This window comes from Rhinolophus sinicus, linkage group LG09 (assembly GCF_036562045.2).
Source record: "Rhinolophus sinicus isolate RSC01 linkage group LG09, ASM3656204v1, whole genome shotgun sequence".
In the NCBI taxonomy this organism is placed as follows: Eukaryota; Metazoa; Chordata; class Mammalia; order Chiroptera; family Rhinolophidae; genus Rhinolophus; species Rhinolophus sinicus.
This window is the reverse complement of record NC_133758.1, coordinates 357,753-382,391: the sequence shown is the minus strand read 5'-3', so window position 1 is coordinate 382,391 and position 24,639 is coordinate 357,753. Positions and strand designations below refer to the sequence as shown.

The 24,639-nt window shown below is 56.8% G+C and overlaps 1 long non-coding RNA gene across 1 annotated transcript in view; it reads right to left on the bottom strand.

Moving 5' to 3' along the window:
* The window catches only part of LOC141573120 (uncharacterized), a 31,678-nt gene extending 7,543 nt beyond the window's left edge, over positions 1-24,135 (bottom strand). Inside the window, exons 1-4 of the long non-coding RNA XR_012498682.1 lie at positions 23,622-24,135; positions 5,275-5,407; positions 2,033-2,722; positions 1,837-1,932 (exon numbers count right to left, since the gene is read on the bottom strand). This is a non-coding gene — a long non-coding RNA (uncharacterized LOC141573120). The remainder of the gene's footprint in view (positions 1-1,836; positions 1,933-2,032; positions 2,723-5,274; positions 5,408-23,621) is intronic.
* Positions 24,136-24,639: the final 504 nt, after the last annotated feature.

Genomic DNA, 24,639 nt, shown 5'->3' with positions numbered 1-24,639 from the left:
GACTCGCTGCCTGCCTTCCCGCTCCCGTCTTCTCTGTCACTTGCATCTTCCCGTCTCGCTCCGACTGTCTAAACGAGACCCACTGCCTCCCACGTTGCCTCTGCAGCCTCCTCCTCAGTGAGACCCGCAAATACGTCTGAGGAGAAAGGGGGACAGGGGCAGCCTCACAAAGCAAGAAGGTGTCCCTGAGCTCCGAGTGTGGAGGCGCCGTGTCTGCAAAAGAGGCTGAGATGTCAGAAAAGTCCAGGAGAAATGGTGGAGCAGTTCCATTCAGCTGTTGTCTCTGCCACCAACACAGTGACAGGCTCGAAAGGGTCAGTGCCTTAAGAATTGTTGTGGGACACAAATATTCTTTTTCACTTCGCCCCTTAAACTCCACTAAAATAACAGTAAAGGGGGAGGCAAAACCGCACCAGGACAAAGAAAACAGGGCAGGAAGTGACGGTGGACAAGGAATGGCCAAAACGTTGGCAGCAGGTGGGTGAGTGGGAGCTGTGGGGAGGCGGCTGCTGTGCCCCCAGGAGCCCCCGGGGCCTGATGAGCTGGACATGACGAGAGGCAGCAGCTCCAGAAGAAGCAGTGACACCCTTCCCGACACGCTCACCACCAACCAGCAGGACACACGCCCTCCGTCGGCTCCCGCACCGCTGACAGAAACACGTAAGATCAAGTGACGGGCACGTACTGAGCAATGAGACCGCTACCCCCTCCCTCTGCCCCTAAGAGCTTCCAGAGAGAAAACAGGCAACTTACAGAGGTTCCAGAATACAAATAACATTGGGGTTCCAACAAGCAACGTGGGACCTGCAGAACCGAGAGCGATGCCTTCCTGTTTTTAGTAAAACGATTCCCCACCTAAAGTCTAACCCTACCACCTTATCAATCAAGCATGAGAGAGAAGATATTTTCCTAAAAGACATCATGGAGGCTCCTAGGGGTTGTGTCCCCCACACACACACACACACACACGAGTGCAAATCTCAGGAGAAGAGGCTGGGAGCCCCGTCACCTAGGCCCCCAGCACAGGAGAGAGTCTGGGGCTTTGGGGGCCACAGGAAAGGACCTCCTGGGTGACAGCTTTGCAGTGGCCAGATTAGCATGTGAGAGCACAGGGCCTCAGAGAGGTGTCCACCCAGGGCCTGGAGTGCCCCCCCCCCCAGTGTTGAGATGAGTGCCAGGGCCCCGCCCTTCTCTCGGTGTTCTGCCATCTCAGCATGTGGCACTCCTCTCGAGGCCCAATACAGCTGCTTCAATTCCTGCCACCAAGCCCACATTCCCCTCTCACGGGGGCCACCAGGAGGTTGCATGAATCATGCACGAGGAGGAGAAACGAATAAAAACCAGGGACGGTGAGCACCTCAGCACCACGCCCACGTGTCCCCCGTCCCCCGCCGTACCCTGCCACACACACACACACACCACCAGAGGGGAGGGGAGGGTTGTCAGTGCCAAGAGTCAGTGCAAAGACCTCCCCCCGCCAGGGCATGGGCACCAACGCTGGGTTTTGCCAAAGACGTGGCTGGTGCCTGGAGAGCGGGGCGCCCTTGGGTGAGGCTGCCAGGCCTCCCCGCCGCCCCCCAGCTCCCAGGCAGCCTGCGGCCCACTCTGTTCTTGCAGCCCCACCCTGCTGGGCACCAGAGTTCCTGGACCCCGTCAGCGCTGAGCTCCTGCCATGTTCTAGGAGTGGGAAGGAGGCTGAAAGCTTTAACCCCTCAATGGTTACGATTTTAAAATGGGATCTGGCAAATGATTAAACTAAATTGCAGACCTAATTGCTTTCACTTAAAATAATATTAAAGCAAATGTGATATTGTGTTTAAGTTGGAGGAACAGTACCTTTGGCAACATACTTCTGTTCTGATTTTTCACAAGGGAGGGCTCGGCGCTACAGACTGCTTATGCGAAAATAGTCCAAAGTCAGGTCCTCAGTGTCTGTGAAGTTAAGACGTATTTTTAAGTGGAGCAAATGGCTGCTTTGGGGAACTGCTCACCCCTATTTCTGCCTTCAGCCCCGAAAGCAAACAACCCTCACCGATGGAGGGAAGGGGGGGGCGCCCACACTTTCCTGCTGTGGCCAAATGCCATGTGGGCTGTTGAAACCAGGTCTTTGGAGGACTGCAGCCGACGTCGCCGTGGGGCACGGGAACCATGACTCAGAGGGGCCTCGAGCTCCTGGGCCCTGTTCCTGGTGCCGGCAGCGGGGCTGACCCTGCTCGGAGCCTGGGGCAGCGGCCGCCAGTGTGGCTGCGTCTGTGCACAGACCTGCTCCCTGCCGGGAGGGCACCAGGCACCCTTGGCAGGCAGCAGGCACAGTGCCCACGGGGACATCTGGAAAGCAGTGGCTGTGACGGGGCCAGCAGTGGAGAAGGAAAAGCCTGGATGGACCCAAAGGCCACGGCTGAGAGCGGCCAGCTGCGTGCTGAGTGCAGACACAGTACAGGACCCAGCTCTTAACACCCGCACCAGCCTCCAGCTTCTGAGTTCACACTCAAGTTGATCTTTACTCAGAGTTGCCAGAACAGCTGTTCACACGGCAAGGGTGGGACTCCAGGGGCCAGGACGCCCTCCTGGCCGACCACCCGCCCAAGGCCAGACAGCAGGGGGCCCTGGCCAAGGCTGGGCTCTGCTGAGGGAGGGGACAAGGGACAAAGGGACAGCTCCCCACTCAGCACCTCAGCTCACAAAGCACTCCTTCACTTTTTCTTCAAGAATCCCAAGTTAACTGGAAGGAAAAAAACATGGGAGAGAGAGAGAAAGAGAGAGAGAAAAAACATGGTCATAAATCTGGGATCTGTTTTTATTGGTGCTTCTATTTCAGATTTTCAGTTTGGAAAAATACTTTCTTATGCATTCCCGGCACCTCAGTGATGGCCCAGAGATAATGGTGAATGCAAAAAGCTTTAAAAAAAAATTGAAAAACGAAAGTCCTTTTTGGATCCAGAACAAACCCAAGTAAACGCCCCCCCCCCAACCCTGTCACATTTAAATCCTTTCCGCGCTGCCACTTTCATGGGCATCAATGTTCCAGGAGCCCCCTTGGCTCCCAGGTGCCCCCGCAGCTCTGTTCTCAGAAACCCCTGCCCGGGCCTCTGCTGGGGTTCCCACCAGGAAAGCTGCCCTCGCAAGGAACAACCGGGGCGTAGGTTTCCTGTGAGCACAAGAATACGACAGACGAGAGGGTGCCCTTGGGCAGATGAGAAGGGTATGTGGGTGCACGTCTGTCTGGTTGTGGCTCCGTGTTCTCCCGCGTGACACACGCTGTGCGGGGCACACTGTGTGCGTGTTAGGTTCACACGGATCCCGCCTAAAACAGCAGCCTTTTGCATTCGGCTGCGGTTTCCTTTTTGCCTGGCCAAGAAAAGACTGTTCCTGCCGAGCCATGTGCGTCTGCGTGTACGGTGGGTCTGTCCCGCCGAGGGATGCCAAGCTGAGTAGGTGGGTTAATCTGGTCCAGCTGTGCTGGCCAGGCCCCTCCCCCACTGTGATATGGGGGGAGGTACCCTGTGAAGCAGCTGCAAGCCATTCAGAGTATAAACTGAACTGAGACAAGGGTGAAAGACCAAACCTGCAGTTTTGCCTTATTCCACAGCTGTGCTCACAGCTCCACGAGACAGCCGCCCAAACACAGCCACCTCCCTGGGCCTGGCCCGCTGACAGGAGGGAAGAAAGGAGATTACTATGAGCCCCAGGTATTTTGGTGAGCGGGAGGCCGGCTGGGAGGGCGGGCGCCAGCGACACCTCCAGCTGGCAGGCACTCCTGGCAGCCACGTCCCCAGAACTGCGTCCTGGTGGGTGAGCTGCATCCACAGCCCTGGGCCGTCCAGCTGCCCTGGAGGAAAATATGGCCAGGGAGGGAGGCTTGGTTGTGGGGAAGCCCAGCCCCAACGCCAGGCTGACTGGCCACCACAGACCCAGGGTGGCAGAGCCTGCAGCCCAGACCCAACACCGGCAGGACGGCACTCTCACAGAGGGACCGAGAGCATCTGCCACTCAGAATGCCTGCTGAGACCAGAGGCCGCCGGCAGAGTGGGGGAGGGGAGAGAACGGGCACTGGGGGGAGACTGTCCAGGCAAAGCGGCGCCCCAGGACGTCCCTGGGCAGATGCAGCAGGAGGAATTCTGCGGCCACCAATCTGTTCCCTGTTTTCAATCTCTCTGCTGAAAATCGTTAGTGATGATTGCTTCTGAAACTCAGCCACAGGCCACCAGGCTCGTTGGGGACAGGGCAGCGGGGGAACCAGACTGGAAGCTGGGGCTACGGTTGCTCTTGTTCACTGTAGGCACCGAGGATGCTGCTGGGCACGTAGTAGGTGCTCAGTACGCATTTGGTGAAAGACAAAGACGGACACTGTCCGCCTGTGGCCGCGTGAGGATGGGCCAGGACAGGGCGGCCCCCAGAAACTGGCAGGAAGAGGAGCAGGGCCCGCCCCCTGCTGTGGGGCTGGGGTGGGGGCAGCTGACTGGGAGACCAGTTGGCTGAGATGAAAAGAAGGGGGGGGGGGCCGCTCCCAGTCAGGCCTGAGACAGGCCCTGGCGGTGCCGCTGCTCAGGGGAAGGTGGGCAGATGCCTGGCCTGCTGGTCTGGGGCACAGCCCCCTACCCTCCAGGGGTTCAGACTATTACGCAAGGAGGGGAGTGGACAGAGGCCTGCAGGCCAAGAAAGGCAGCAGGAGCTGTGGGGATGAGCGTGCTCAGCATCCCCTTCGAAGGGCGCCTCGCGCCTCGCGTGGTCCCAGCCACCCTGCAGGTTGGCGACTGAGGCCCAGAGACGTTCAGTATGTTGTGCATGGCAGCACAGCCCAACTGCCCCGACCTTCTTCAGAGCCTCTGGCTCCCGACCTGCAGCTGTGCTGTCTGTGTGAGAAACAGGACCCAAGATGAAAATCTGTCCTCTCAACCTCGTGGGTCGGATCCACGCTGACGTGGCCGGGCCTCATTCAGGCCCTCACACCTGCACCAGGGCAGAACTGCGTTCCATCGCGGAGGCTCCAGAGGTGCTGCGGCAGCACGAAGCCCCCAGCCCTCTGCTCCTGGCCTCCTGCTTCCTCCCATGTGGTCCCTCTCATGCTCATGGCCACAGTCGCCACCGGCTAGAGGGACGCTGGCTTTCAAGGGCTCCTGTGACGGCAAAGGGCCAGCCGAGCAGTCAGGGTAACTCCTACCCTCAGCAGGCACAGGTGACGTCAAACCCACGCCCTCTCCCGGCACTTCAGAGCCACCCACTAAGTTTCTCACCAGAATGACCCTTGGCCGACGCCGTGCACTGGGGTCCTACCTGAAACAGGGAGAGACGTGGAGTGTCACACACCTGTCCTTCCACAGTGACAGGTCACCCACCACCAGGGTGTCTGCTGTGCGGTGTGACGTGGGCCGTGCATGTGACGTGTGCACCAGGTTTTGAAGAGTTTCTGTGAAAAGAAGAATGTGACATACTCACTAATCTCTTACACTGATTACAGATTGAAATGATCCTATTTCGGATAGACTGGGTTAAATAAAATATAATATTCAAACTGTTCCTACTTATCTTTACTTTTTTTAATGTGACCACCAGAAAACTTGAAGTGACACATGTGGTTCCCATTAGGTTTCTGTCAGACAGCGTATGTCTAGAAAATCGCTATAAGATTTTCCACCTCCTGCCGATTTTATTAGAATCATGCACAATCCACACACGTGGACACGTGGGCAAGGGAACTCTCAATAGCTGACACAATTACGATTTGGGGGAAGTGGGTTTGATTTTTGTTTCCTATTTTTCTTTTGTTTTCCTACTAAAAACTAATTTTGTAGAGGGAGGCTTTGAGGTGGTCCAGGGTCTAAAAATGATTTTTCTGCCCAGATTCAGGACTGAATGGTCAGTGTCCGTCTGAGTGACCAGGGCACACGGTGGCAACACCAGCAGAGCTGAGCCCAGCATAACCAGCCGGCGTCTGTGTGAAGCGTGGGGGCGTCGCGGGTTCAGGGAGGGACACTGCGCTAGGTGTCATTTGTCAGGGGATGAAGTCATGCAAATCAGCCAGGAGCACAGAGAGACGTCAGACATGGAGAGAGGACCCAGAGGTGACGGAGGTGAGGACGCCCTTGGTTTGCAGCTGGAGCCACGTGTAAGCCTCCAGCCAGTGGGCTGGCACTGCCTGATAAGCCACCCGGGCCCAGTGGCGTCTCACCTCCATGCCCAGCTTGCTGTCCCCTCACCTCTGACCCCACGCCCCAGCCTAGGGCCCACACAGCACAGTTAAAGCCTCTGTTCCATCCCTCCATTCCTCCAGTCGACCAGAAAGGGCGCGGTGGCCAAGCCCAGGCTCACGGGAGGGGCGGGAGGGCAGTGGCGTGTGGAAGGGGTCACTGGTGAGCAAAGCACCGGCTCCCTCCTGGTCACAAAGCAGCACAGCAGCCAACACGGCCACATCCACAAACCCTGCTGGCTCCCAAGGGCCCAACACAGAACCTCGGAGAACTCGGCACTGCAGCAGGTCAGCCAGCGCTCTGTGAACAGGGCCCTGCTGCCCCGAGGACAGACGTCCAGGCTGCGGGTCCTGTACTCAGTCCTTTCAGGAGGGGTTCATGCCTTCAACCTGTACACGTCTCCACAGCCTGCGCCGTGCATGTGGCCCCACAGGGAGATCCAGGCCACGCAGCCCCAAAGCACGTGGGGGGAGAGGGAGGCAGCCCCCAGTTTCTGTCCAGGCCTGTGCTGGTGGTGACGGGAAGCGAAGGCTCTTTGCTGTGCACCTGGCCCCGAGCAGATGCTAAAGAACTGGGTGCCCGATGCCTGCTGGCCAGAGGCGTAGGGGGGTCTTGGGAGGCCCTCGTCCCTTTCTCACCTGACCCCATCTGTCCCTTCACTGACGCCCCCACGGCCTACTGGAGAGTGATATTTCTGGCCTGAGCCAGCAGTGGTGGACACACTGGTATTAGGGGTGACCAGCCCTGGCTCCTGCCCAGCCTTGGTCCTGTCACGGGCAACGCAGTCCCACCTCGGTGACCCTCCGAGGAGGACCCTCCTCCAGCTCTCCAAACTGAGGGCAAACAGACCATGAGCACGTGCCCTGAGCCCCAAATGGCCACCCTGGATGGTGTCCTGGCCTCACTGCAGCCCGGGGCTTTCAGGCAGCGATGGGAGGTGTGACACAGCCAGGCTGGACACACGCACATCTCTCAGAGCCCCACCCCGCTGTCCCTTGGCCGGGCACATGCAGCCAGCACAGGATGTACCTGCTGGGAGCCAGAGACGCGGGCTAGGAAAGGGACATCGGCTGGGAAAGGGCCTCCCGAGGTCCCGTGGGACATAGCGGGGTGACCGCATTCCAGCTGCACTGATCCCCTCTCCCGGGAAGCTGGTCCCTCTCCCCAGTTCCAGAATGTCCTGTTTCTTGTGTCTTCTCTCTCAGGTCCTGCCGGCGGCCATATGTGCGTCCACCGATGAATAAGGAGAGGCCCCAGGTCCCCGCGGCCAGAAGCAGAGGTCAGAACAGCTAAGGACCCTCAGAAACGGAGGCTTTGCCAAATGCCAGGCAGTGATGGGGGCAAACAGCCCTCAGACGCAAAGGCCAGCATCTGGGGCGTTTCCCAGACTCTCGGGGCCTGCCTAGTGGCTCCTGCCCCCCAGGCCGGCCAGGGGTGCCCTATGCCCCACAAGCCCATGGTCAACACGAGCCAGTGCCACCCGCTGGACGGGACACGTCCAGTCAGTTCCCTGGGGGGACGGCTCAGAACACACGTCGGTGGTAGACTTCCCTTCCGGGGACACGGCAATGGCACCGCACACTTGCCACGCCCCCCGCATGCCCACAGCCCACACCACCAAGTCGGATGCCGGTAGCTCCAGACTGGCCATGGCAGTGACGTGTGGCCACCATGCAATAACCAGACCACCAGTCAGGTCTTCCTGTATTTCCAACGCTTGAAATTCATCCAGTCGCCCTTGAAACCAAGTCCACAGGCAACTGCTGTGGTGACGTCCCTGCCCGGTGACATCAGAGCACCTCCCACCTGAGCAGCCCCGTGTCACCGTGGGCCCTCGCTGGAGACCAGGCTGGGACGTGAGGGAGTGTCAGTGGAGTTTCAGAGGCCAGTCCCACAGCCTGTGAAAAATTCAAACAAAACTACCACTTTTCGTCCTTGGTGACACTGAAGCACTGCCAAGCTGTGCCCGTGAAGCTCGCCTTGGTCAGGGGACTCGCTCTGCCTCTGGATGTCCACACGCTGTGCTGTGAAAGTGCCTGGAACATGCTATGGCCACGAGATCCTGCACATCCTTGAGCTCCACACGCAGCCCCCGCTGGTCCCAGGTGAGGCTCCGGGACATGCTCACTCCTCTCGGCCTGAGTGATGCTGTCAGGTGGGGCTGCGTCCTTCTCTTCAGACCGTCCACAACATCTGTCCAGTGGGCTCCAGCACAAAGGCACAGGGGCCCCTCTCTACACAGCACCAACACTGACCAGGCAAAGGGGCCTCTTTCCCAATAAAACAAGTCCTGTCTTACTCCGGTCTCTGTTTTTAAAACCACAGATGTGTCCCCATGAAACAGCCGCCAATCACAGCGTCTCACACGTTTGTGGTCCTCACAGGCTTCACGTCTACGTCCACATCCACGGCGGGGAGACTTGGCCCCCACATGGCCCCAGTCCCGCTCCTCCCTGCTGTCCATGGCTCCTGGCCCCCCCACTCGCGTCCATGGGGTGTGGTCGTCCCCCACCCACGGGAGCTGCGGTGCCCCCCGCATTCACAGGCCCCACGTTCCTGACACTCACGGACGGCATCAGGTGCAGGACAACAAAAGTCAGTCCCCAGGTCTACAAAGCCCAGCGTTTGCATGCTGAGTTTGTTCAGAACCGAGATGTCGCTCCTGCATCCGAGCCACCTGCACAGGCCACTTGCGGGCTGACGGGGTCAAGGAGAAGGGCGTCTGCGTGGGGCCCCGAGCGTCGCTCCCTGTGGCACAGCCAGCACGTCCACTGAGCCCTCCCAGGCCTTCAGGAGAGCCTGTCGGGCGCCCCTCATCCCGCCGCCTGTTGCCACCTTCGGTTTCACGTTTCCTGTCAACGCTGCTCCTGCTGACTGGAAGTGAGCTCTGCTTTTCGGCTGCCCCGTGGCTTCTGGACTTAGCAGACTTGAAATGAGCTCATAACGATTCAGACACACATCGCGGCTCAGAAGCCACACGAGACCGTGCTGGTGAGGGGAGCTGCGCGTCACCAGTACAGACAGACTGAAATTTACAGCCATGACCTGGGCCTCGTCGGGCCCCTGTGACAGGGTGTCGGGTGGATCGCTGCTTAGTCACCAGTTTGCTTGGCGAGGCTGCGTGGATGAGGAAATGCATAAAAGGTCAGACAGTAGGAGTTTGTCTAGACATTCTATTTTGGATTCTACACTCGGTGTTTCTGTAGCAACCCTTGCAAACACCAGTATTTTAGCGATATCATAAAGGCATCGCTGTCTTCTGTAATCAGGTGGAGCTGTTCAGCACAGCGTGCCCCCGCCCTGCGTTCAGCCGTGCTGTCGCCACGGCCTCGATTTAGGAGCTGGAGGGAGAGCCGTCAGAGGCCCCGTCCGGTCCAGGGCCTCCGCTGGCAGCACCCAGCTCCTGGGAAGGACGCAGCGTGTGGGCGGAGACCAGGCCTCTGGACACTCGTCCAACGCTCACAGCAAACGTGCCACGCAGTCCAAGTGGATCATTTCCCTCGGGGCCTGGTGGGAAGGCTGGTTGTCGCCCTCCCTCACTCATCTCTCAAGGATTTGAGGCAGGCCTTCGGAGCACCAAGGAGTAGATGTCACACATGTGACTGAGGTGCCAAAGCTTGTCGTGCACTGGAGACGGGAGGGTGCAGAGAATTTGGGGAAGACAGCAGGGTGCTGTGAGGTCCCTCCAGCCCCCTCCCACTCCCGTCTGAGATGACCACTCATCTAAAAATACCCTTCCCCGTGGCTCCTAGCGGCTGGGGGGACTCGCATCGAGAGTCTCGCATCGAGACGGCAGAGGTCGGGGTGCCGCTCAGCACCCACCGAGCACAGGACGCCCACCGCTGAGCCACCCAACCCCAGGGTCAGTGAGACAGGGTGAGACCTGCTCTGGAGAATCCGCCATAAAAGAGAAAAACAATCTGCCGCGTGAAACGGTCCTGAAGGGCTGGCTTCGTTTCTGACGTTTTCATTATTATTGTTTTTACTGCTACCAGACTCCCTCCTCTACTCACCCACCCGGACGCCCTCCAAGTCGGCCTGCTCTGGACGCCTGCCCGCGTGCGGCCGACAGAGGGCTGGCAGGGCAGCCCACACCTGCCAACTTGAGGGCCGACGGCGGCGTGTGTTGCCCACTGCACTGACGTCGACACAGCCTGTCGACACGCATGCCGGGTGTCGGGAGCGAGTGCAAGAGGACGTGGGCTCCGGCGCGCAGGCTCCACAGCCGTGCAGGCAGCACTCAGCCTGTTTCCCTCAGTCACTCCTGCTCCTCACAGCGCAGCGCTGTCTGAACAGCTGGACCTGGGCACGCAGACCTTCCCTCTGGAAGCACGTCGGCCCCATCCCACTGCGGGTGCCATCCCAACGCACTGCCTTCCCGCCCTCAGACCGGCTCTTGAGACACTTTCAAGACGTGAGGATAGAACAAGGAGACAGAAGTCCTTATCGCTGTGGAAACCAAGAGGGCGTGTGGAGCCGTGACCCCCGCCGCATGTGAACCTAGGTGTACAGGCGCACGCTGCCAGCCTTGGGGGGTGCAGGGGGCGCGGTCGTCTCCGCCCTGGCCGTGGGAGCTGAGTCCCAGCTCGTGGCCGTGCAGTTTCTGAGCAATGCCAGCAGGCACACACAGCCGAGGCCACCCAAGCAGATGGCCCCACTCAGAGCCCCGCTTTCCAGGACGGGTCTTTCCTTTGGCTGCTGTGTTTGCACCTGGACTGGGGTCTGCACATGTCAGAGGGGGTGAAACCACAGCATGCCTGTCTGAGTCTGAACCCCAAAGAAGGGACCCCTGAGACCAAAGTTTGAGTCAAAGTGCATTTGGGAGATGACCCCACAAAACACCGTCGGGTGAGGAAGTGAGCTGACAAGGACAGGAAGGCCAGCTTCTCAAGTAGGGGACTAGGGGACTGCCCTGGGGAGGGGTGCTTGGCTCAGACAGCAGCTCGGGGAGACAATACAGAAACAGTGCTGACTCAGTCCTCTCAGGGGGAGGGTGGGGGTGACGCCACCCCTTCATGGTGATGTCAGAGCCCCCCAGCCTCTGCTGTCACACCCAGACAGGTCTTCCCACACCAGCATTTCATAAAGACCACGCAACTTCTGTTGACAACCACTAAACCCATACCATAGATGAATTAGATATAATCTGATAAATGTTGGAAAACATGTATTGTAGACTTTGAGCTTAAAATAGAGCATAAATGTCTCTTCTTTGTCCTCACTGAAATCATTTGGGGACAACCAGGAGACAGAGAAGCCAAAATACAAACATCATTTCTGACCAAAGTAGGAGACTCTGGGAACCCTAAATCATTCTACGTGTAGACGTGTCCACACTATTCCAGGACCGGGAATGGGTCAGCCAGAGCAGGACACTGCGCTCTGGGCTGGGAGACAGGGTCAGGGCCATGCGCTGGCTATGGGTGTCACAGGTAACAAGGACAGCCCTGCAGTGGCCTGCTGGTGAGGTGAGGTGAGGCGGGGAGGGCTCCCATTGTGACCCCACCCCCTGCAGGGCTGAGCTCTGGGGCTGGGGAGACGTCCCACTGAACCCCAGTGAGCAGCCCCAGCGTGAGTAGAGGCGCATATGTGGGGCTTTGCTGGGAACCAGGAAACTCCACCAGTTCTGGGCACTGTTTTGACCATCTCCTGTGTGAATTCTTGCAGATGGAAGATCTACAGAGAAGTCACCATGTTCAGTGATGACTCATAATCAAAAGGGACCTATGCAAAGATACCACAAGAAACAAAGACGGAGGAAATAGGAAGAACAAATGGCAGACAAAGGACACACGCCATCAAAGAATTACCCAGAACAGATGAAACTGTATTGACACATAGTGTCATGAATGCAAAGAAACAAAGGGGGAAAACCACGTCTCTTAAACAAGAGCTCAAGCAGAGATGTAAGAGCTCACGGAAGAGGCCAGCATTACTCGGTATCAAAACCACACATGGATGCCACAAGAAAAGAGAATGACAGGCCAATATCCATGATGAACACAGATGCAAAAATTCTCAACAAAATATGAGCAAACCAAATTCTGCAGCAGAGGACACGGATCGTGCACCACGGTCAAATGGGACTCACTCCAGGGATGCAAGGACGGTTTGACATCCACCAGCCGGTCGGTGTGACACCACGTAAACCAAACGAAGGATGAAAATCACATGAGCACCTCAATAGAAGCAGAAAAAGCATGTGACAAAATCCAACATCCATCTATGACAAAAACTCTCAACAAAGTGGGTGTAGAGGAAACGTATCTCAACATAATAAAGGTTGTGATGTGGAAAGAGCTAGAATTAACAGACTGATTCTGTTTACTCCTGTTTATCTCGTCAAAGTGATCACTTGAAGAAATTTCTCCCAGATTAAATTCTAGAAATAGTTGAGCTAATTTTGAACACTGGCTTGTTTTACTTTAGACATTATGAACGACATTATGTTTCTTTCCTTTGTTGTGTTTGCTGCTGGAAAGCACAGCACCCAGTTGACCAGAGTAGTGGGTTGAATGGTGGCCCCCCCAAAGAAATGTTCCCTGGGAACCTTAGAACATGACCTGATGTGGAATAAGCATCTTTACGGATGTGATTAAGGTCCAGATCTCAAGAGGAGCCCCTCCTGAGTTATCTGGGTCGGCACTAAGTCCAAAGATGGGTGTCCTATGAGAACAGAAAGGAGACATGGAGAATCCCCATGGAGACAGAAGCAGAGCTTGGAGCCATTCAGCTATGAGCCAAGCGACGCCCGGCAGTGTTGGAACTTCTGGAAGTCAGGGGAGGGCTGAACAGATTCTCTTCAGGCTCCCAGGAGAACAACCCTACCTACACCTTCCTCTCAAACTCTGGCATCCAGGACGGGGAGAAAACACATTCCTGTTGTTTTCAGCACCCCTGGTCTGTGGGATTTTGTGACGGTGGCCCCAGAACAGTAAACAACCTGCCACGTCCACCAGGTGCTAGCACACCATGCTCCATCTCCATCCTCATTCCCTTCACCCTGGTTTCTCTACCTGGTTTGCTGTAACCTGCCATGTGGTCTGCATTCTGGGCACCCCCTGGATTTATGAACTGTGGCCCTGAGTGCACCACCTGAGGTGGCTTTGTTATGATTGTCCTGGGCACTGCCAGCTGCACACATGGCTTCCAGCCGACTGGCGCCAACATTTCCCCACCCGCCTCACCTCCGTATAGCTCCTTCACCTTCCTCACTTCCAAAGGCCACTGTCTTGAGTATCAAATGGTGTTATAATTTTGCATCAAACATCAAATGTGACTTAGAAAGTGTGTGGGGAAGGACAATGTGTGCCCATATTTATGCTGCTCTTTTTTTTTTTTTTTCTGTTTGAAAAGCTTCCTTCACCCATTTTTGGAGGGTAGGTTTGTTAGTGACAAATCCTTTTAGTGTGTGGATTCTGTTTTTGTTTTTGCCTGAGAAGTGTCATTTATTTTCCCTTCATTTCCAGTGGATAATTTGAGGTTGATCATGCTTTTGAAAAATGCTGTGCCTCTTCCTTCTGGCCCCAGGATTTCAGATGAGAAAACGGCATTCTCATCTGAGGAGGGGAGTTGGTGTTCTCCCACCAGGAATGTGTTTCTTTCTGGGTGTTGTCAGGATTTTTTCTTTGTCTTCAGTTATCAAAAATTTAATGGTGTATCTTCGTGTGGGTTTTGAGAGTTTCTGCTATTTGGGATTTCTCAGCCATCATTTACTCTAATAGTCTTTTAGCTGCACTCTCTTCTCATCTCCCTCTGAGACTGATGACATACAGATTTTTGTTATTGTCCTTTAAGTCCGTGAGGCTTGTTGATATAGTTTTCAGTCTGTTTCTCTGTTGCTCAGGCTGGATGAATTCTGATACATTCTCATGTTCACTGATTCTCTCCACTGCCACCCCTACTTCACTGTGAGCCCAAGTATTTATTTCTGTTATTGAACATTTTGTTCTATAATTTCCATTCAAATCTTTCTAATCCCTTTGTTTCCTTTGCTGAGAGTGTTTGTTTTCCCTCATTCCAGGAGTGTTTCGAAGTCCCGGCTGAACCACTTCTGTGATGCTGCGTCGAAGGCCCTGGGGGACACTTCCCGCACTGGGGGCATCCGTGTCGGTGACAATCATCTCAGTCAAGTTGTGACTTTCCTCATTTTCCATTTTATCCTGAAAATTTTGTCTGCTTTAATAGGAGACCATGGGTTCTATCTGAATCTTTCATTTTAACCCACAGTCACCTATACGTGCCTGGCAGCCGGTCCTGGCCATGCTGTGGCTGCGGTCCTGATGACCGTCACATTTCAGAGCCCCGGCAGCACTGTCTGGGCAGCATGGTGTCTTTGGTGCCATGAAAGTTCCCACTGGTCCTGCCAGTGCCACCTGAAAGGCACGAGGGGCTTCCCCAAGCCAGACCCCTGGGTGGGGAGGGGCTCTCTGGCCTATGAGGAGGAAGGGGCTACCAACGCAGACCCCACACTGCTGCAGTGAGTCCCCACCCCACCTGCGAATGGGCCCCTGTGGCCGGGTCCCTTTCCTGGCCTGGCTCCCAGTATCTCTCGGCACGTAAGTCGGTCAGGGAGGAGTGAACCTACCCAGGCTGGGCCATGGTCTACGGCTATACTGGAGCTGGTGGCCGTCCTCGGGCACATGTGGGTTGTACAATGCCCTGCTGCTGCATTGCTCCCCGGGTCCTGGGCCCACCTCTCGCCCGCCTCTCGCCCCTCACACAGCTCTGATCCCAGGGCCCATAGCCTTGCTGAGCCACGTGGTCAGGCCACTATCAGCTCTGCATTTTTTAGAACAATTTCCAGCCCCATCTGGGACAGGCAGGGCACATACAAGGACAGCAGTGGGCAGACAGAGAAGGGCCCTTGGGAACCCACTGCTCCACCTCCGGCTGCAGGAGGTCAGAGCCCAGGACCCCAGATGGCTCTGAAGTCCGACCACCCTTGAGGAGAAGAAGCCAGGTCACCCGTGGAATCCTTCCTGAGATGTGTCTGCCGCCCACGGAGCCGCCCCGCTCCCCAGCCTCACTCCCGGTAAATCTCCGGCAGGTTTAATCCCGTCTCCACTGCAAGGCCTGGGCCGTCCTGTGCTGCCGACTGTCAGGACAAAGGGGACGGGGCTGTTTTCACAAGCTCGCAGCCGAGCCCGGACAGGTCCTTCCTCCCTCCTCCACTGTCCTGGTGGACGCTGGGCTGTCCTTGGGCCATCGCCCCCCCTCGGGGGCCAGGAGTCCATGCTTCCTGTGATGCCGCTTCCTCCGACTGGTTTTCCCACCCCCCACGTCCACTCAGGAAGGACCCCCCACACACACAAGCCTGTCCTCCCTACTCGGCTGACAGCCAGGAGTGACCCTGACAAAGCTGGGCGTCTGGTGAAGGAGTACAGGTTTTCACTTCCAACCATTTCCTGAAGAAATGGGGTGGGAGACGTGGGAAGGGCTGAGGAGGTGGGAGGGAGTGGGCACAGCACAGAAACACCCCAGACTGCACACGGGCAGCAGGGCTCCTGACCCGCTGCCCCTCAGGCAGGATGGCAGCCACCACCAGGAGAGCAGCCAGCATCCCCGTGAGGCCACCTCCATGTCCCCCACACAAAGGCCGCTCTGTAGGCTGCTGGCTCCGGAGGGGTTGGGCCCACTCGGCCGGGCAGCCGCCCCCTCCCTTGCAGGTGCCCTCAGTTGGTCGGCTTCACCCCACCGAGGCCCCACCTCTCTGACTGGCGAGAAGCAGCTGGCATCACTGAGGCTCAGAACTGCAGCCCAGGCATCCTATGGCCTCCATCCAGCTGCCACCAATGAGCTTCTTGCAGTCACACGCCCCTTCCTCTGGGAGCCCTGAGACCCTCACACCCATGGGCTCCTCTGCCAGGAGAGGGGGTACGTCTACAAGTCTCCACCCATCCCCCCTGAGAGGCTGGTCAGGCAGGGGAGTAGCTTTGATTGCAGCTGCCCTACAAGGGCTCCAACACCCTGGCTGCGGGGGGTCGGTGAGGTGAGGGCTGTTGCTCAGACGTCAGCAGGGCCCTCGGCACACGTCCAGTCGCACCTCGGTGCTGCCTCTGCCGTGGGAGGCAGTGTCGTAATGGAACAGCTCAGCCACTAATTAGCAGTGACCTTGGCAAGGTCCCTGGGCCTCAGTTTCCTTCCATAAAAGGAGGGGCCGGGGGAGGTGAGGACTGGCTCAGGTTGAAGCCAAGGCGTGGGGTGGCCCCGGGGCCCCAGGAATCACCACCCAGAGAAACAGAAACCTGAGAACAGCGACACACTGCTCAACAAACCCCAGACAGGCCTCAGGCTCGTCAGCCAAGCGTGGCCTCGAGGGCCGGTGAGGAACGCCACCCCCTGCATTGGAACAGGCCCCGGGCACTGCCGCAGTCACATGGGGAGCCCTGGTGCAGACGCTTACCCAGGCCCGGTCCCAGCCAGATTGTCACCCGCAGTCCCCTACCCGCCTGGAGGCGGCCCAGCCCAGAGCTGCCCGTGGACGCCCCTCCCTTGCCTCAGGCTTCGGCTGCAGGAGATGGCGCTTCTGCCTGTCCTTGTCCAAACTCAGCCAGACAGGGGCTGTGGCCGCGTGAACACCACCCTGCAGGCCCACCCTGCTGCCAAAGATACATCAGGAGTCTGTTTGGGACAGCACAGCCCACAAACATGGCATGTCGCCGTCACTGGGCCCGGAGCTGGGTCACACAAGCTCTCGAGTGTTCCTCCCATTTGGTGGGGTCACTGCCTGCCATCCGCCCACAGACGGGCGTTGAGATCCGAGCCGTCCCCACGAGGGCACAGTGAGCACAAGGAGAGTCGACGTGGCTCCGACACACTCACTCCTGTTCACGCAGGAAGAATATTCAGGGGAGTGAGTGGCCCCAAATGTTCTTCCAGGAAACTTACTAGACATGAACTATACACCGGCCTCTGACAGCGTGGGGTGCAGGGGGTCAGCAGGCCCTGCCTTGACAGTGGAAAAAGTCCTGCTGATAAGGCCCACACTCCACGCGGGTCAGGGATGGAACGGCATTCCCACTGATACCTCGTCCCTCATACATGACATCAACTAAACTCACCGGGGCACCGCTCTGGGCCACCTTGTCTAACCCAGTTGTTCCACAGAAAGAAAAGATTGCCGGAACCTGCCTCAGACGTCACTATTAACCTGTGTCAGAGCCAGGACTGAGCAGACGTCACCACTACATTGAGTAGAACCAGGAGTGACCAGATGTCACCACGAACTGGAGGCAGGTCCAGACCTGACCCGACACCCCCATCCCTAGTGTCCTGACCAGGTGCTACCCCAGCCCCAGGCCCCTCCTGCCACCTCCCTGCCTCATCCTCCTGCCCCCAGGATGTGTGCAGCCTGGAGGGGCCCCAGGTGAGTAAGCAGGTAGCTGTGGAGTATCCTCAGCCTGATCTCAGCAGGATCACCTTTCCTGGTGTTGTCACTATGACTCCGACCAGGTCCCACTCTTGTCAGCTCCCTACTTACCCTCCCCGCCTCCTTAGAAAGAGCTCACCCTGTGCAGCTGGGGAGGTCACCTCTGCAGCTCACATCCTACAAGGAACCTCTGTGGGGTCACGCCCTTGGGACTCTGAGCTGTGTGTCTCTCTGTGACATACAGGTAGGAGTTTTGTGTGAACTTCAGAAGTTTCACACTGTCCTGTGATAAGAAGGCTGGGCCCAGGTGACTTTGGGGCTGTCACTGTGGGCAGAAGTGGCCGAGCTTCCCTGGGTGCCTGGCTTCAATGAGCGCTCTGTGGGACCCCAAAGAGGCAGGCGTGGGGTTTGGGGACAGCTGTTGGAACCTCCCTGGCAAGACCTAAGCTCGATGGCTAGATGCGCATTCCAGTGCCATGTGCTTAAATGCCATGACTCACCTTGGAGCACGAGCATCATGTCACAGCGTCCTGCGAGGAGGCATGGAGACATCAGGGGACCGGCCAGGGGGGCCTTGGAGGGCGAGGTGGCCCGATAAAGAGGGACATGTGCAGAGAGACACAGGGCCTCGCCCCAGCCCCTCAGTCATTGGAAAAGCCACAGGGCCCACCCTGAGGGCGTCCTGGCCAGCCCAACCACTGGCCTCACCCCAGAAAGCACAGCTGAGACCCCAGCTCTGCCACCTGCCAGCTGTCTGGCCTCCGACAAGATTCAGATCATCGGGAGATGGTCACAGTCTAACGTCTCACCTCAGGGGTGAACAGAGCTGAAGAAAGTGTGTCAGGGCCTGGCAGACACACAGCCACCATCACCAACATACGTCTCCCTCCTGCCCTGTGATGCATGCGGCCTGTCACCGAGGAGAGTGGGGACCTGCCTAGTGGGTGTGCACGGTGCCTGGTGAATGGACGGATGGGTGACTGGTCTGCTTTTTGAGTTCCACAGGGACGGATGGCCTGGGGACACAAGACATGCGAGGTGGCTGGAACGGGGGCAAAGGATGATCCGCCCATTTGCCAAATCGTTTGAATCAGATTTTTTAAACTGGGAAACGTGTCACAGCAAATGTGTCAAATTTGTTCGAGCAAGGAGGAGGGGAGGGGAGAGCAACTAAGCCCAGCCCACGTGACGTGTCTTTACAGACGGGTAAACTGAGTTCTGGAGAAGTCAAGAACCTTGCTTGTGGCAAGAATAGGGCGCCCTCCTGGTGTGGAAGGTTGATTTTAACACCATGCAGCTGCCCAGCTCATTTCTCATTAACTTGCTTAAAAGGGGCCACTGGTGAGTGAAGGCCGCGGCTCTCAGCAGCACCGCAAACCAGCACCCTGAGGTGCAGAGCTTCTGGTCTGCTCAGGCCACGGCGCCCGCGGGGCCGCGACTACCGTGCGTTCCCGAAAAGACCTCACCAGACCATCAGCTCTAATGCATCTTTTGGAGCAAAAATTAATATAAGACCTGGTATTATATATTTGTATTATATTATATTTATTATACTATTTATATTATATTTATTATTTATATTATATTACATTATATTAAATACCTGGTCTTATATTATAGTAAAATAAGACTGGGTCTTATATATAAATTTTTGCTCCAAAAGATGCATTAGAGCTGATGGTCCAGCTGGGTCTTATTTTTGGGGAAACCCGGTAGGTCCCAGCTACCCTTCCCTGTCACCCACCCACTCTAATTGCTAGCGGAGCAGCCCCAGTTCCTGCCTCCAGGGGGTGCGGGAGAGCCACTGGGGTTTGTGTGACTTGTTTGTGTGACTTGTGTTTTTTTAACCACTGGAGAGTTTCTCAGGTGAACCAGGGAGTTTCCAACAGCCCGAGTGAGTCTGAGCAGTTCCTGAATGTCCCTCCAACAAAGGTGCCAGGAGAAGCCCATGGAAGGTTCCACACTCATCTGTAACTGGCAGAAGAACCAGCCCTTAGGAGGACAATGTTCCGTATGAACGATGCCTTATTCTGTAAGAATTTCATTAGAGCAATTATCTCTTAACATGTGGCTGAGCTTACAGACGGTGCTGCGTTTCGTAACAGGACCATCCACCACAGCATTCACAGCCGACACGAGCCCCACGGCCGACCCTGTACGTGCGTAACGCACTCATTAAGCAGTTACAAATCACCTATTAATCCTCCAAACGCCCAGCAACATGTATGCATTCCTCACCTCACAGTCGGTGCTATGAAATCGATTTGAGTAAACAAGATGCAATGCAGGAGGTAGCATGTCAGTGTACAACTTAGGGCATGAATTGAACGCCTCTGTGCAATTCAAGTCATAATTAACCCCCGGGAGCAAAGTGTCACAATAGCAGCAGCCCCACTCAAGGCTGGGCCTGCACAGCCAGCCCACGCGGCCCGCACGGACAGTCTGTGCATCCAGGACGGTCTGTGTGTCCAGGGCCTGCCTTCCATGGGGACCTTAGCCCTGGTTTGCCCTAACCCTGCAGCCACCAGCACGTCCAGCCTGGGACCCAGCAGAGAATGGGAAGGGGCTCCGCAGGGAGCACATCAGGGTAGAACGCCGACTGCATGGATCCTTCCCAAATGCAGGTAAAACTGAGTAATTAAAATCTAACACAGCACCGCACCCTAATCTAACCGGCCCTTTCTCTTCTTCAGCAGAAGGTCTCACTCACATGTGGAATCTAAAATAACCAAATCACAGACGCAGAGAGCAGACTGGTGGCGGCCAGAGGCAGGGTTAGGGTGCTGAACTGGGCAAAGGTGGTCAAACAGTACAAACTTCCGGAAGAGAGAGAGCAAATACAAGTGGCTGTCCCTGCGCAGCCACGGGTCTGTCTGGCTGACCGAGTCAGTCAATGGGTGTCCCTGGGACTCTGCTTTGCTCCCATTACTTTGTACTGGAAAAATACTTCGGCCCAAATGTGATTATTTTAAGATACATAAATTTATAGTTTTTTTCAATGCGAAAGTTTACAAAATTGGCTTGAGGCTGAAAGCTAGGGCTGAGGGGTAGAGGGAGAGCTGCGGGTGGCAGGCAGGGCTGCCCTGGACCCTCCTCAGTGAGAGGCCGTGTTTCTGGGGGGAGACACTGGGGAGAACAATGTCAATGGCACCGGGGCGGGGCGGGGGGCACCCAGCCAGATGACAGGAGGGACGTTGTCCGGCTGAAGTCAGAGAGGCTCCTGCAGACCCACCTGTGCTGTAAGCAGCAGACACCAGGCTCACTGCCTCCTTTCAAGGCGTACAGTCGGTTTGCTGTCTGCTCGGAAGCACAGCATCAAAGGCCCAGTTACCCTCTCTCTGAACTACATGACACCTGCTCTTTGCCACTTTGTCACCCTACCACTGACTGTATTTTCTTCAATGTAGAAGCCTCAGCTCCCTTTGGGAAACAGGTGGACTTGCCCCTCCCCGCACACCCCCTCCTTCCCCCTCTGCTCAGCAGGCCTGCTGCCCCTCCCAGGGAAACGAATGCGAGGTGTAAAGTCAGACACACAGACTGTGGCACAGGTGTGCAGCTATGTCTTTAAAATGTAACCATGAGGTAGTGACTGTCCTTCCACAGTCACACATGAAATGGCAACATCTAGTGGCAATTCCAACGAGCGGCATCTGACATAGTGACGTGTGTACACAGGATCCAGGATGTCTGCACAGCCGCGGCGTGATGTGAAACCACAATTTCTAATGAGAAGCCTCACATGACCTCAATTCACAGTGTTAGGAAGTGTCAAGCTCCTTTCCCACCTGACCCACTGCTCTGCGCCCCGTCCTGCCAGGCCTCCCCCAGTGGAGACCCTGCTCCCGGGGCCTCACACACGGGACCAGACGCTCAGCGGGGGCTCCATGGCCTCGGGACCCCCGGCCGCAGTCACGTGCTTCCTGCCCAGCCCCGAGCAGCTGGATGGCAGGTCCTCCCAGGCCAGGGCATCTTGAGGGACCCCTAACCCCAGCCCCCCCAACCTTCCCAGCCGCACCCCCACTCAGGGACAGCGAGGAACTTCAGCAGGAGCTTTGGTGCTGAGACAAAGTTCCTGAGGTGCCCAGGCCCAGCCACCATCCTGCAGGAAGGAGGAGGGCTGCCTCTGCACGGAGAGCAGACCTGATGTCTCAACACGTCACCATGCCGGCCACCCTGACTGTCTGGCCCAATTCCCACAGCCCTGCGGCCCCGCCAGGTGGCGGGCTGTCCTCCAGGTGCCCAGGCCTGGGCCTGTGAGCTCGGGGCCTCCCCCATACCCGCTCCATCTCATCTCAGCACAGGCTCCACCGAAGCAGCAGCCCAAGGCCCCCGAGATAGTAAGTAATGGGGGCCGGTCCCGTCCCTACAGGCTGCCCCCTCCTTGCAGCCCCCAGGAGGGTGACTTGGCTGGTTTAGGTGCTGAGGTCCCCACACCCCCAGAGCTCTGTCTCTGCGTCTGGAGCGCAAGGTCTGGGGTCAGCTGTCCCAGGGCCGTGCTATTGCAGAGGGTCCTGCAGTTAAAGCCACTGGCACACAAGACGCATAAACACCCAAGACGCCTCTTGCTCTGTTTGGACGTCTCCTCCAGCAGCACTGACCACATTGCTGATTCCACAGGTGTTGGCTTCTAGAGCTGACGTGTGTGCCAGGACCCTGGGCCCATGTGGCCACTGGGCACTCCAGTCCTAAGTGCCCACCCACCCCACCCAGCCAGCAGCGCCCCCGCCTGCCTGTCCTGAGCCTGGGCTCTACCAGACTCTCGACTCTGGGGGAGAGGACATCTGGCCTCAGGCCGTGGCAGCCACTGCCCAGGTCCATAATGTCCCCACCCAAGCCCCTCGGAGGCCGGGACCCAAGGGGCATGGGCACCACTGTCCAGCAAGCTCCTGACCACACCAGGCACTCTGAGGTGACAAAGGCCCCTTCCCTACTCGGGGACCTTCCCACAGCTCGCTCCAGCACCCCTCCTGGGGCACAAGTGTGAGTCCATGTGCATGGTCTCTGCTGTCCTGCCGGCAGTGGGGGGAGCTGACTGCATGGCCCTGGGTTAGGAGGCCCCCCACCCCTGCACTTGGGGAATTCTCTAAAAGGGCTCTTCTACCCTCCAAAGAGATGGGAGGTGAGACCCATGCATCCCTGGGCGACGGGGGGGCTGTGCTCGTGCTCCAGGTGGGGTCAGCAGGGAGCCCCCGCAGTCCTGCCCTGCACCAGCCCCCAGCCATGAGGTTTTGGGCCTCAGACAGGAGAGCCCCCATGGCAATCAAGCACCCTCCTTGCTGACGCAAACCTGCAGCTCCTCCCACGAGACCTGCAGGGCGGTGCTCAGCGACAAAGGAGGGGTATTTTCTTTTTAAATCCTGAATTTTATTCTCTCCTCATACCATTGTTATTCTCCTTCACTTCTAAATGGTTTAATCAACTTTTACAGTCGAGTCCCCAGGCCCCACAGGCAGTGGCCCCAGCTAATGTCTCAGGTTCTGACGGTATTAACACTCCACGCTATTAACTGAACCCCGTCACTCCTCAGGTTCCCGCAGTGTGCCCCTGCTATGAGGACCCCACGTGACAGTTAGCGTCAGGTGTGACAATTTCTCAGACTCTTCTTTTGACGACCTGGCAGCTTTGAGGACAGTCACGCATCCAGGCCACATGTCACCACAACTCATCACTGCTGCCCTTCACCCTGAGTACCTGGTGACCCCAGAGGGGGGCCTCAGTCACAAGACTCCTAGGAGCCCAGGGACTCCTTCCAGTGCCCCCCCCCAGGGCTCGTGGGGGCCCCTGGCAGACATTCACTTCAGGACCTGGGGCCCACGGAGCCACGAGGGGTCACCAGGGGTCAGTGCACGTCCCCTCGAGTCCAGGAGCAGCTGTGGGTGGGAGGGGCCGCTGTAATCTAATATTTCCCTCTGACTGCAGCCATCGCACGCTAAGAGCCGCTCTCCCTTAATTAAGCTCAGCTCCCAGATCCTTTCAACCACGCAACTTTAAAGAACCATGGATCTTTCCAAATTAGCTTTGAATCTAAGAACAATAAGACAGCAAGGGCTGAATTAACTTACAGTGAGCTGTGAGAACTCGTCTGCGGCTTGTTTTATGAACCAACAGTTAGTCACCGTGAGGTCGTCCCAGGCCCTGAAGTGGGGGCGACTGGAGGCTTGGGCACGTGGGGGGGGTGACACGGGCCCACAGTGTCTGCTCCAAAGCCCATTCCATAGTCCAGAACGAGATAGTTTTTTCTCCCGCACATCAGCTCCCAACATGTGTTAAACTATCAAAACGAACAAATAAATAATAAAAATGGAGCTGCTTTAAAATGGAGCAGGTGCTGCCCTCCTAGAGGGACTGCCTGCTATGTCTAAGGCCTCAGACCTCTGGGATGTTAACACCGCAAAGCAACCTTTGGACCGGACCTAAGCAACATTGTGTCCCAAAGAACTGTTTGCAAAGATACAAGAAAGCAGACATCAGGACTACAGAACTGATGACTGCCGGACTGAAAATTAAAAACACCATTTAGAATTAACGTCACTATGTTATCCCCACCAATAGCAACACCTTCCTTCCGTGGATGTAATTGTCCCCCTTCCTGTTCTCATAAATACCCTCTGCCTTGGTCTCCTCATGGGAACATTGCTGGGGCACCTGCCGGAGTCAGTGCTGCCCGAACAGCTGTTCTTCGACCTCAAATAAAGCCGCGTTGCCTCTGACTTCGAAAGGCCTTTGTCCTTAGGTGAACATATTGCAGACTACGAAGGGGCCCGAAGTGGCCTCACCTTCTTGGACCAGCGTCCCCTGGAACGGGGTTTGGTACCTACAGGGCCCCCTGTGCTCTCTGCTTCCACGGACCACTGTCACCATGACCGAGAAGTCTTCTCAGGTTCCCAGACCCCTAGTTTGGTTGAAGTCAGAATTGCTTTCTCTGAGATCTGGAGGGGATGATGGCTGGGTGCTGGCGGATGCCACAGGGGTGTGGGCGGCCCTCTTCCAATGGGTAAACACCCCTTTAACTGTGCTCCTATAAAATCCTTTCTTTAATTGATAAATAGAAGTTTCTAAAAGACAAAATAATTCTAAATG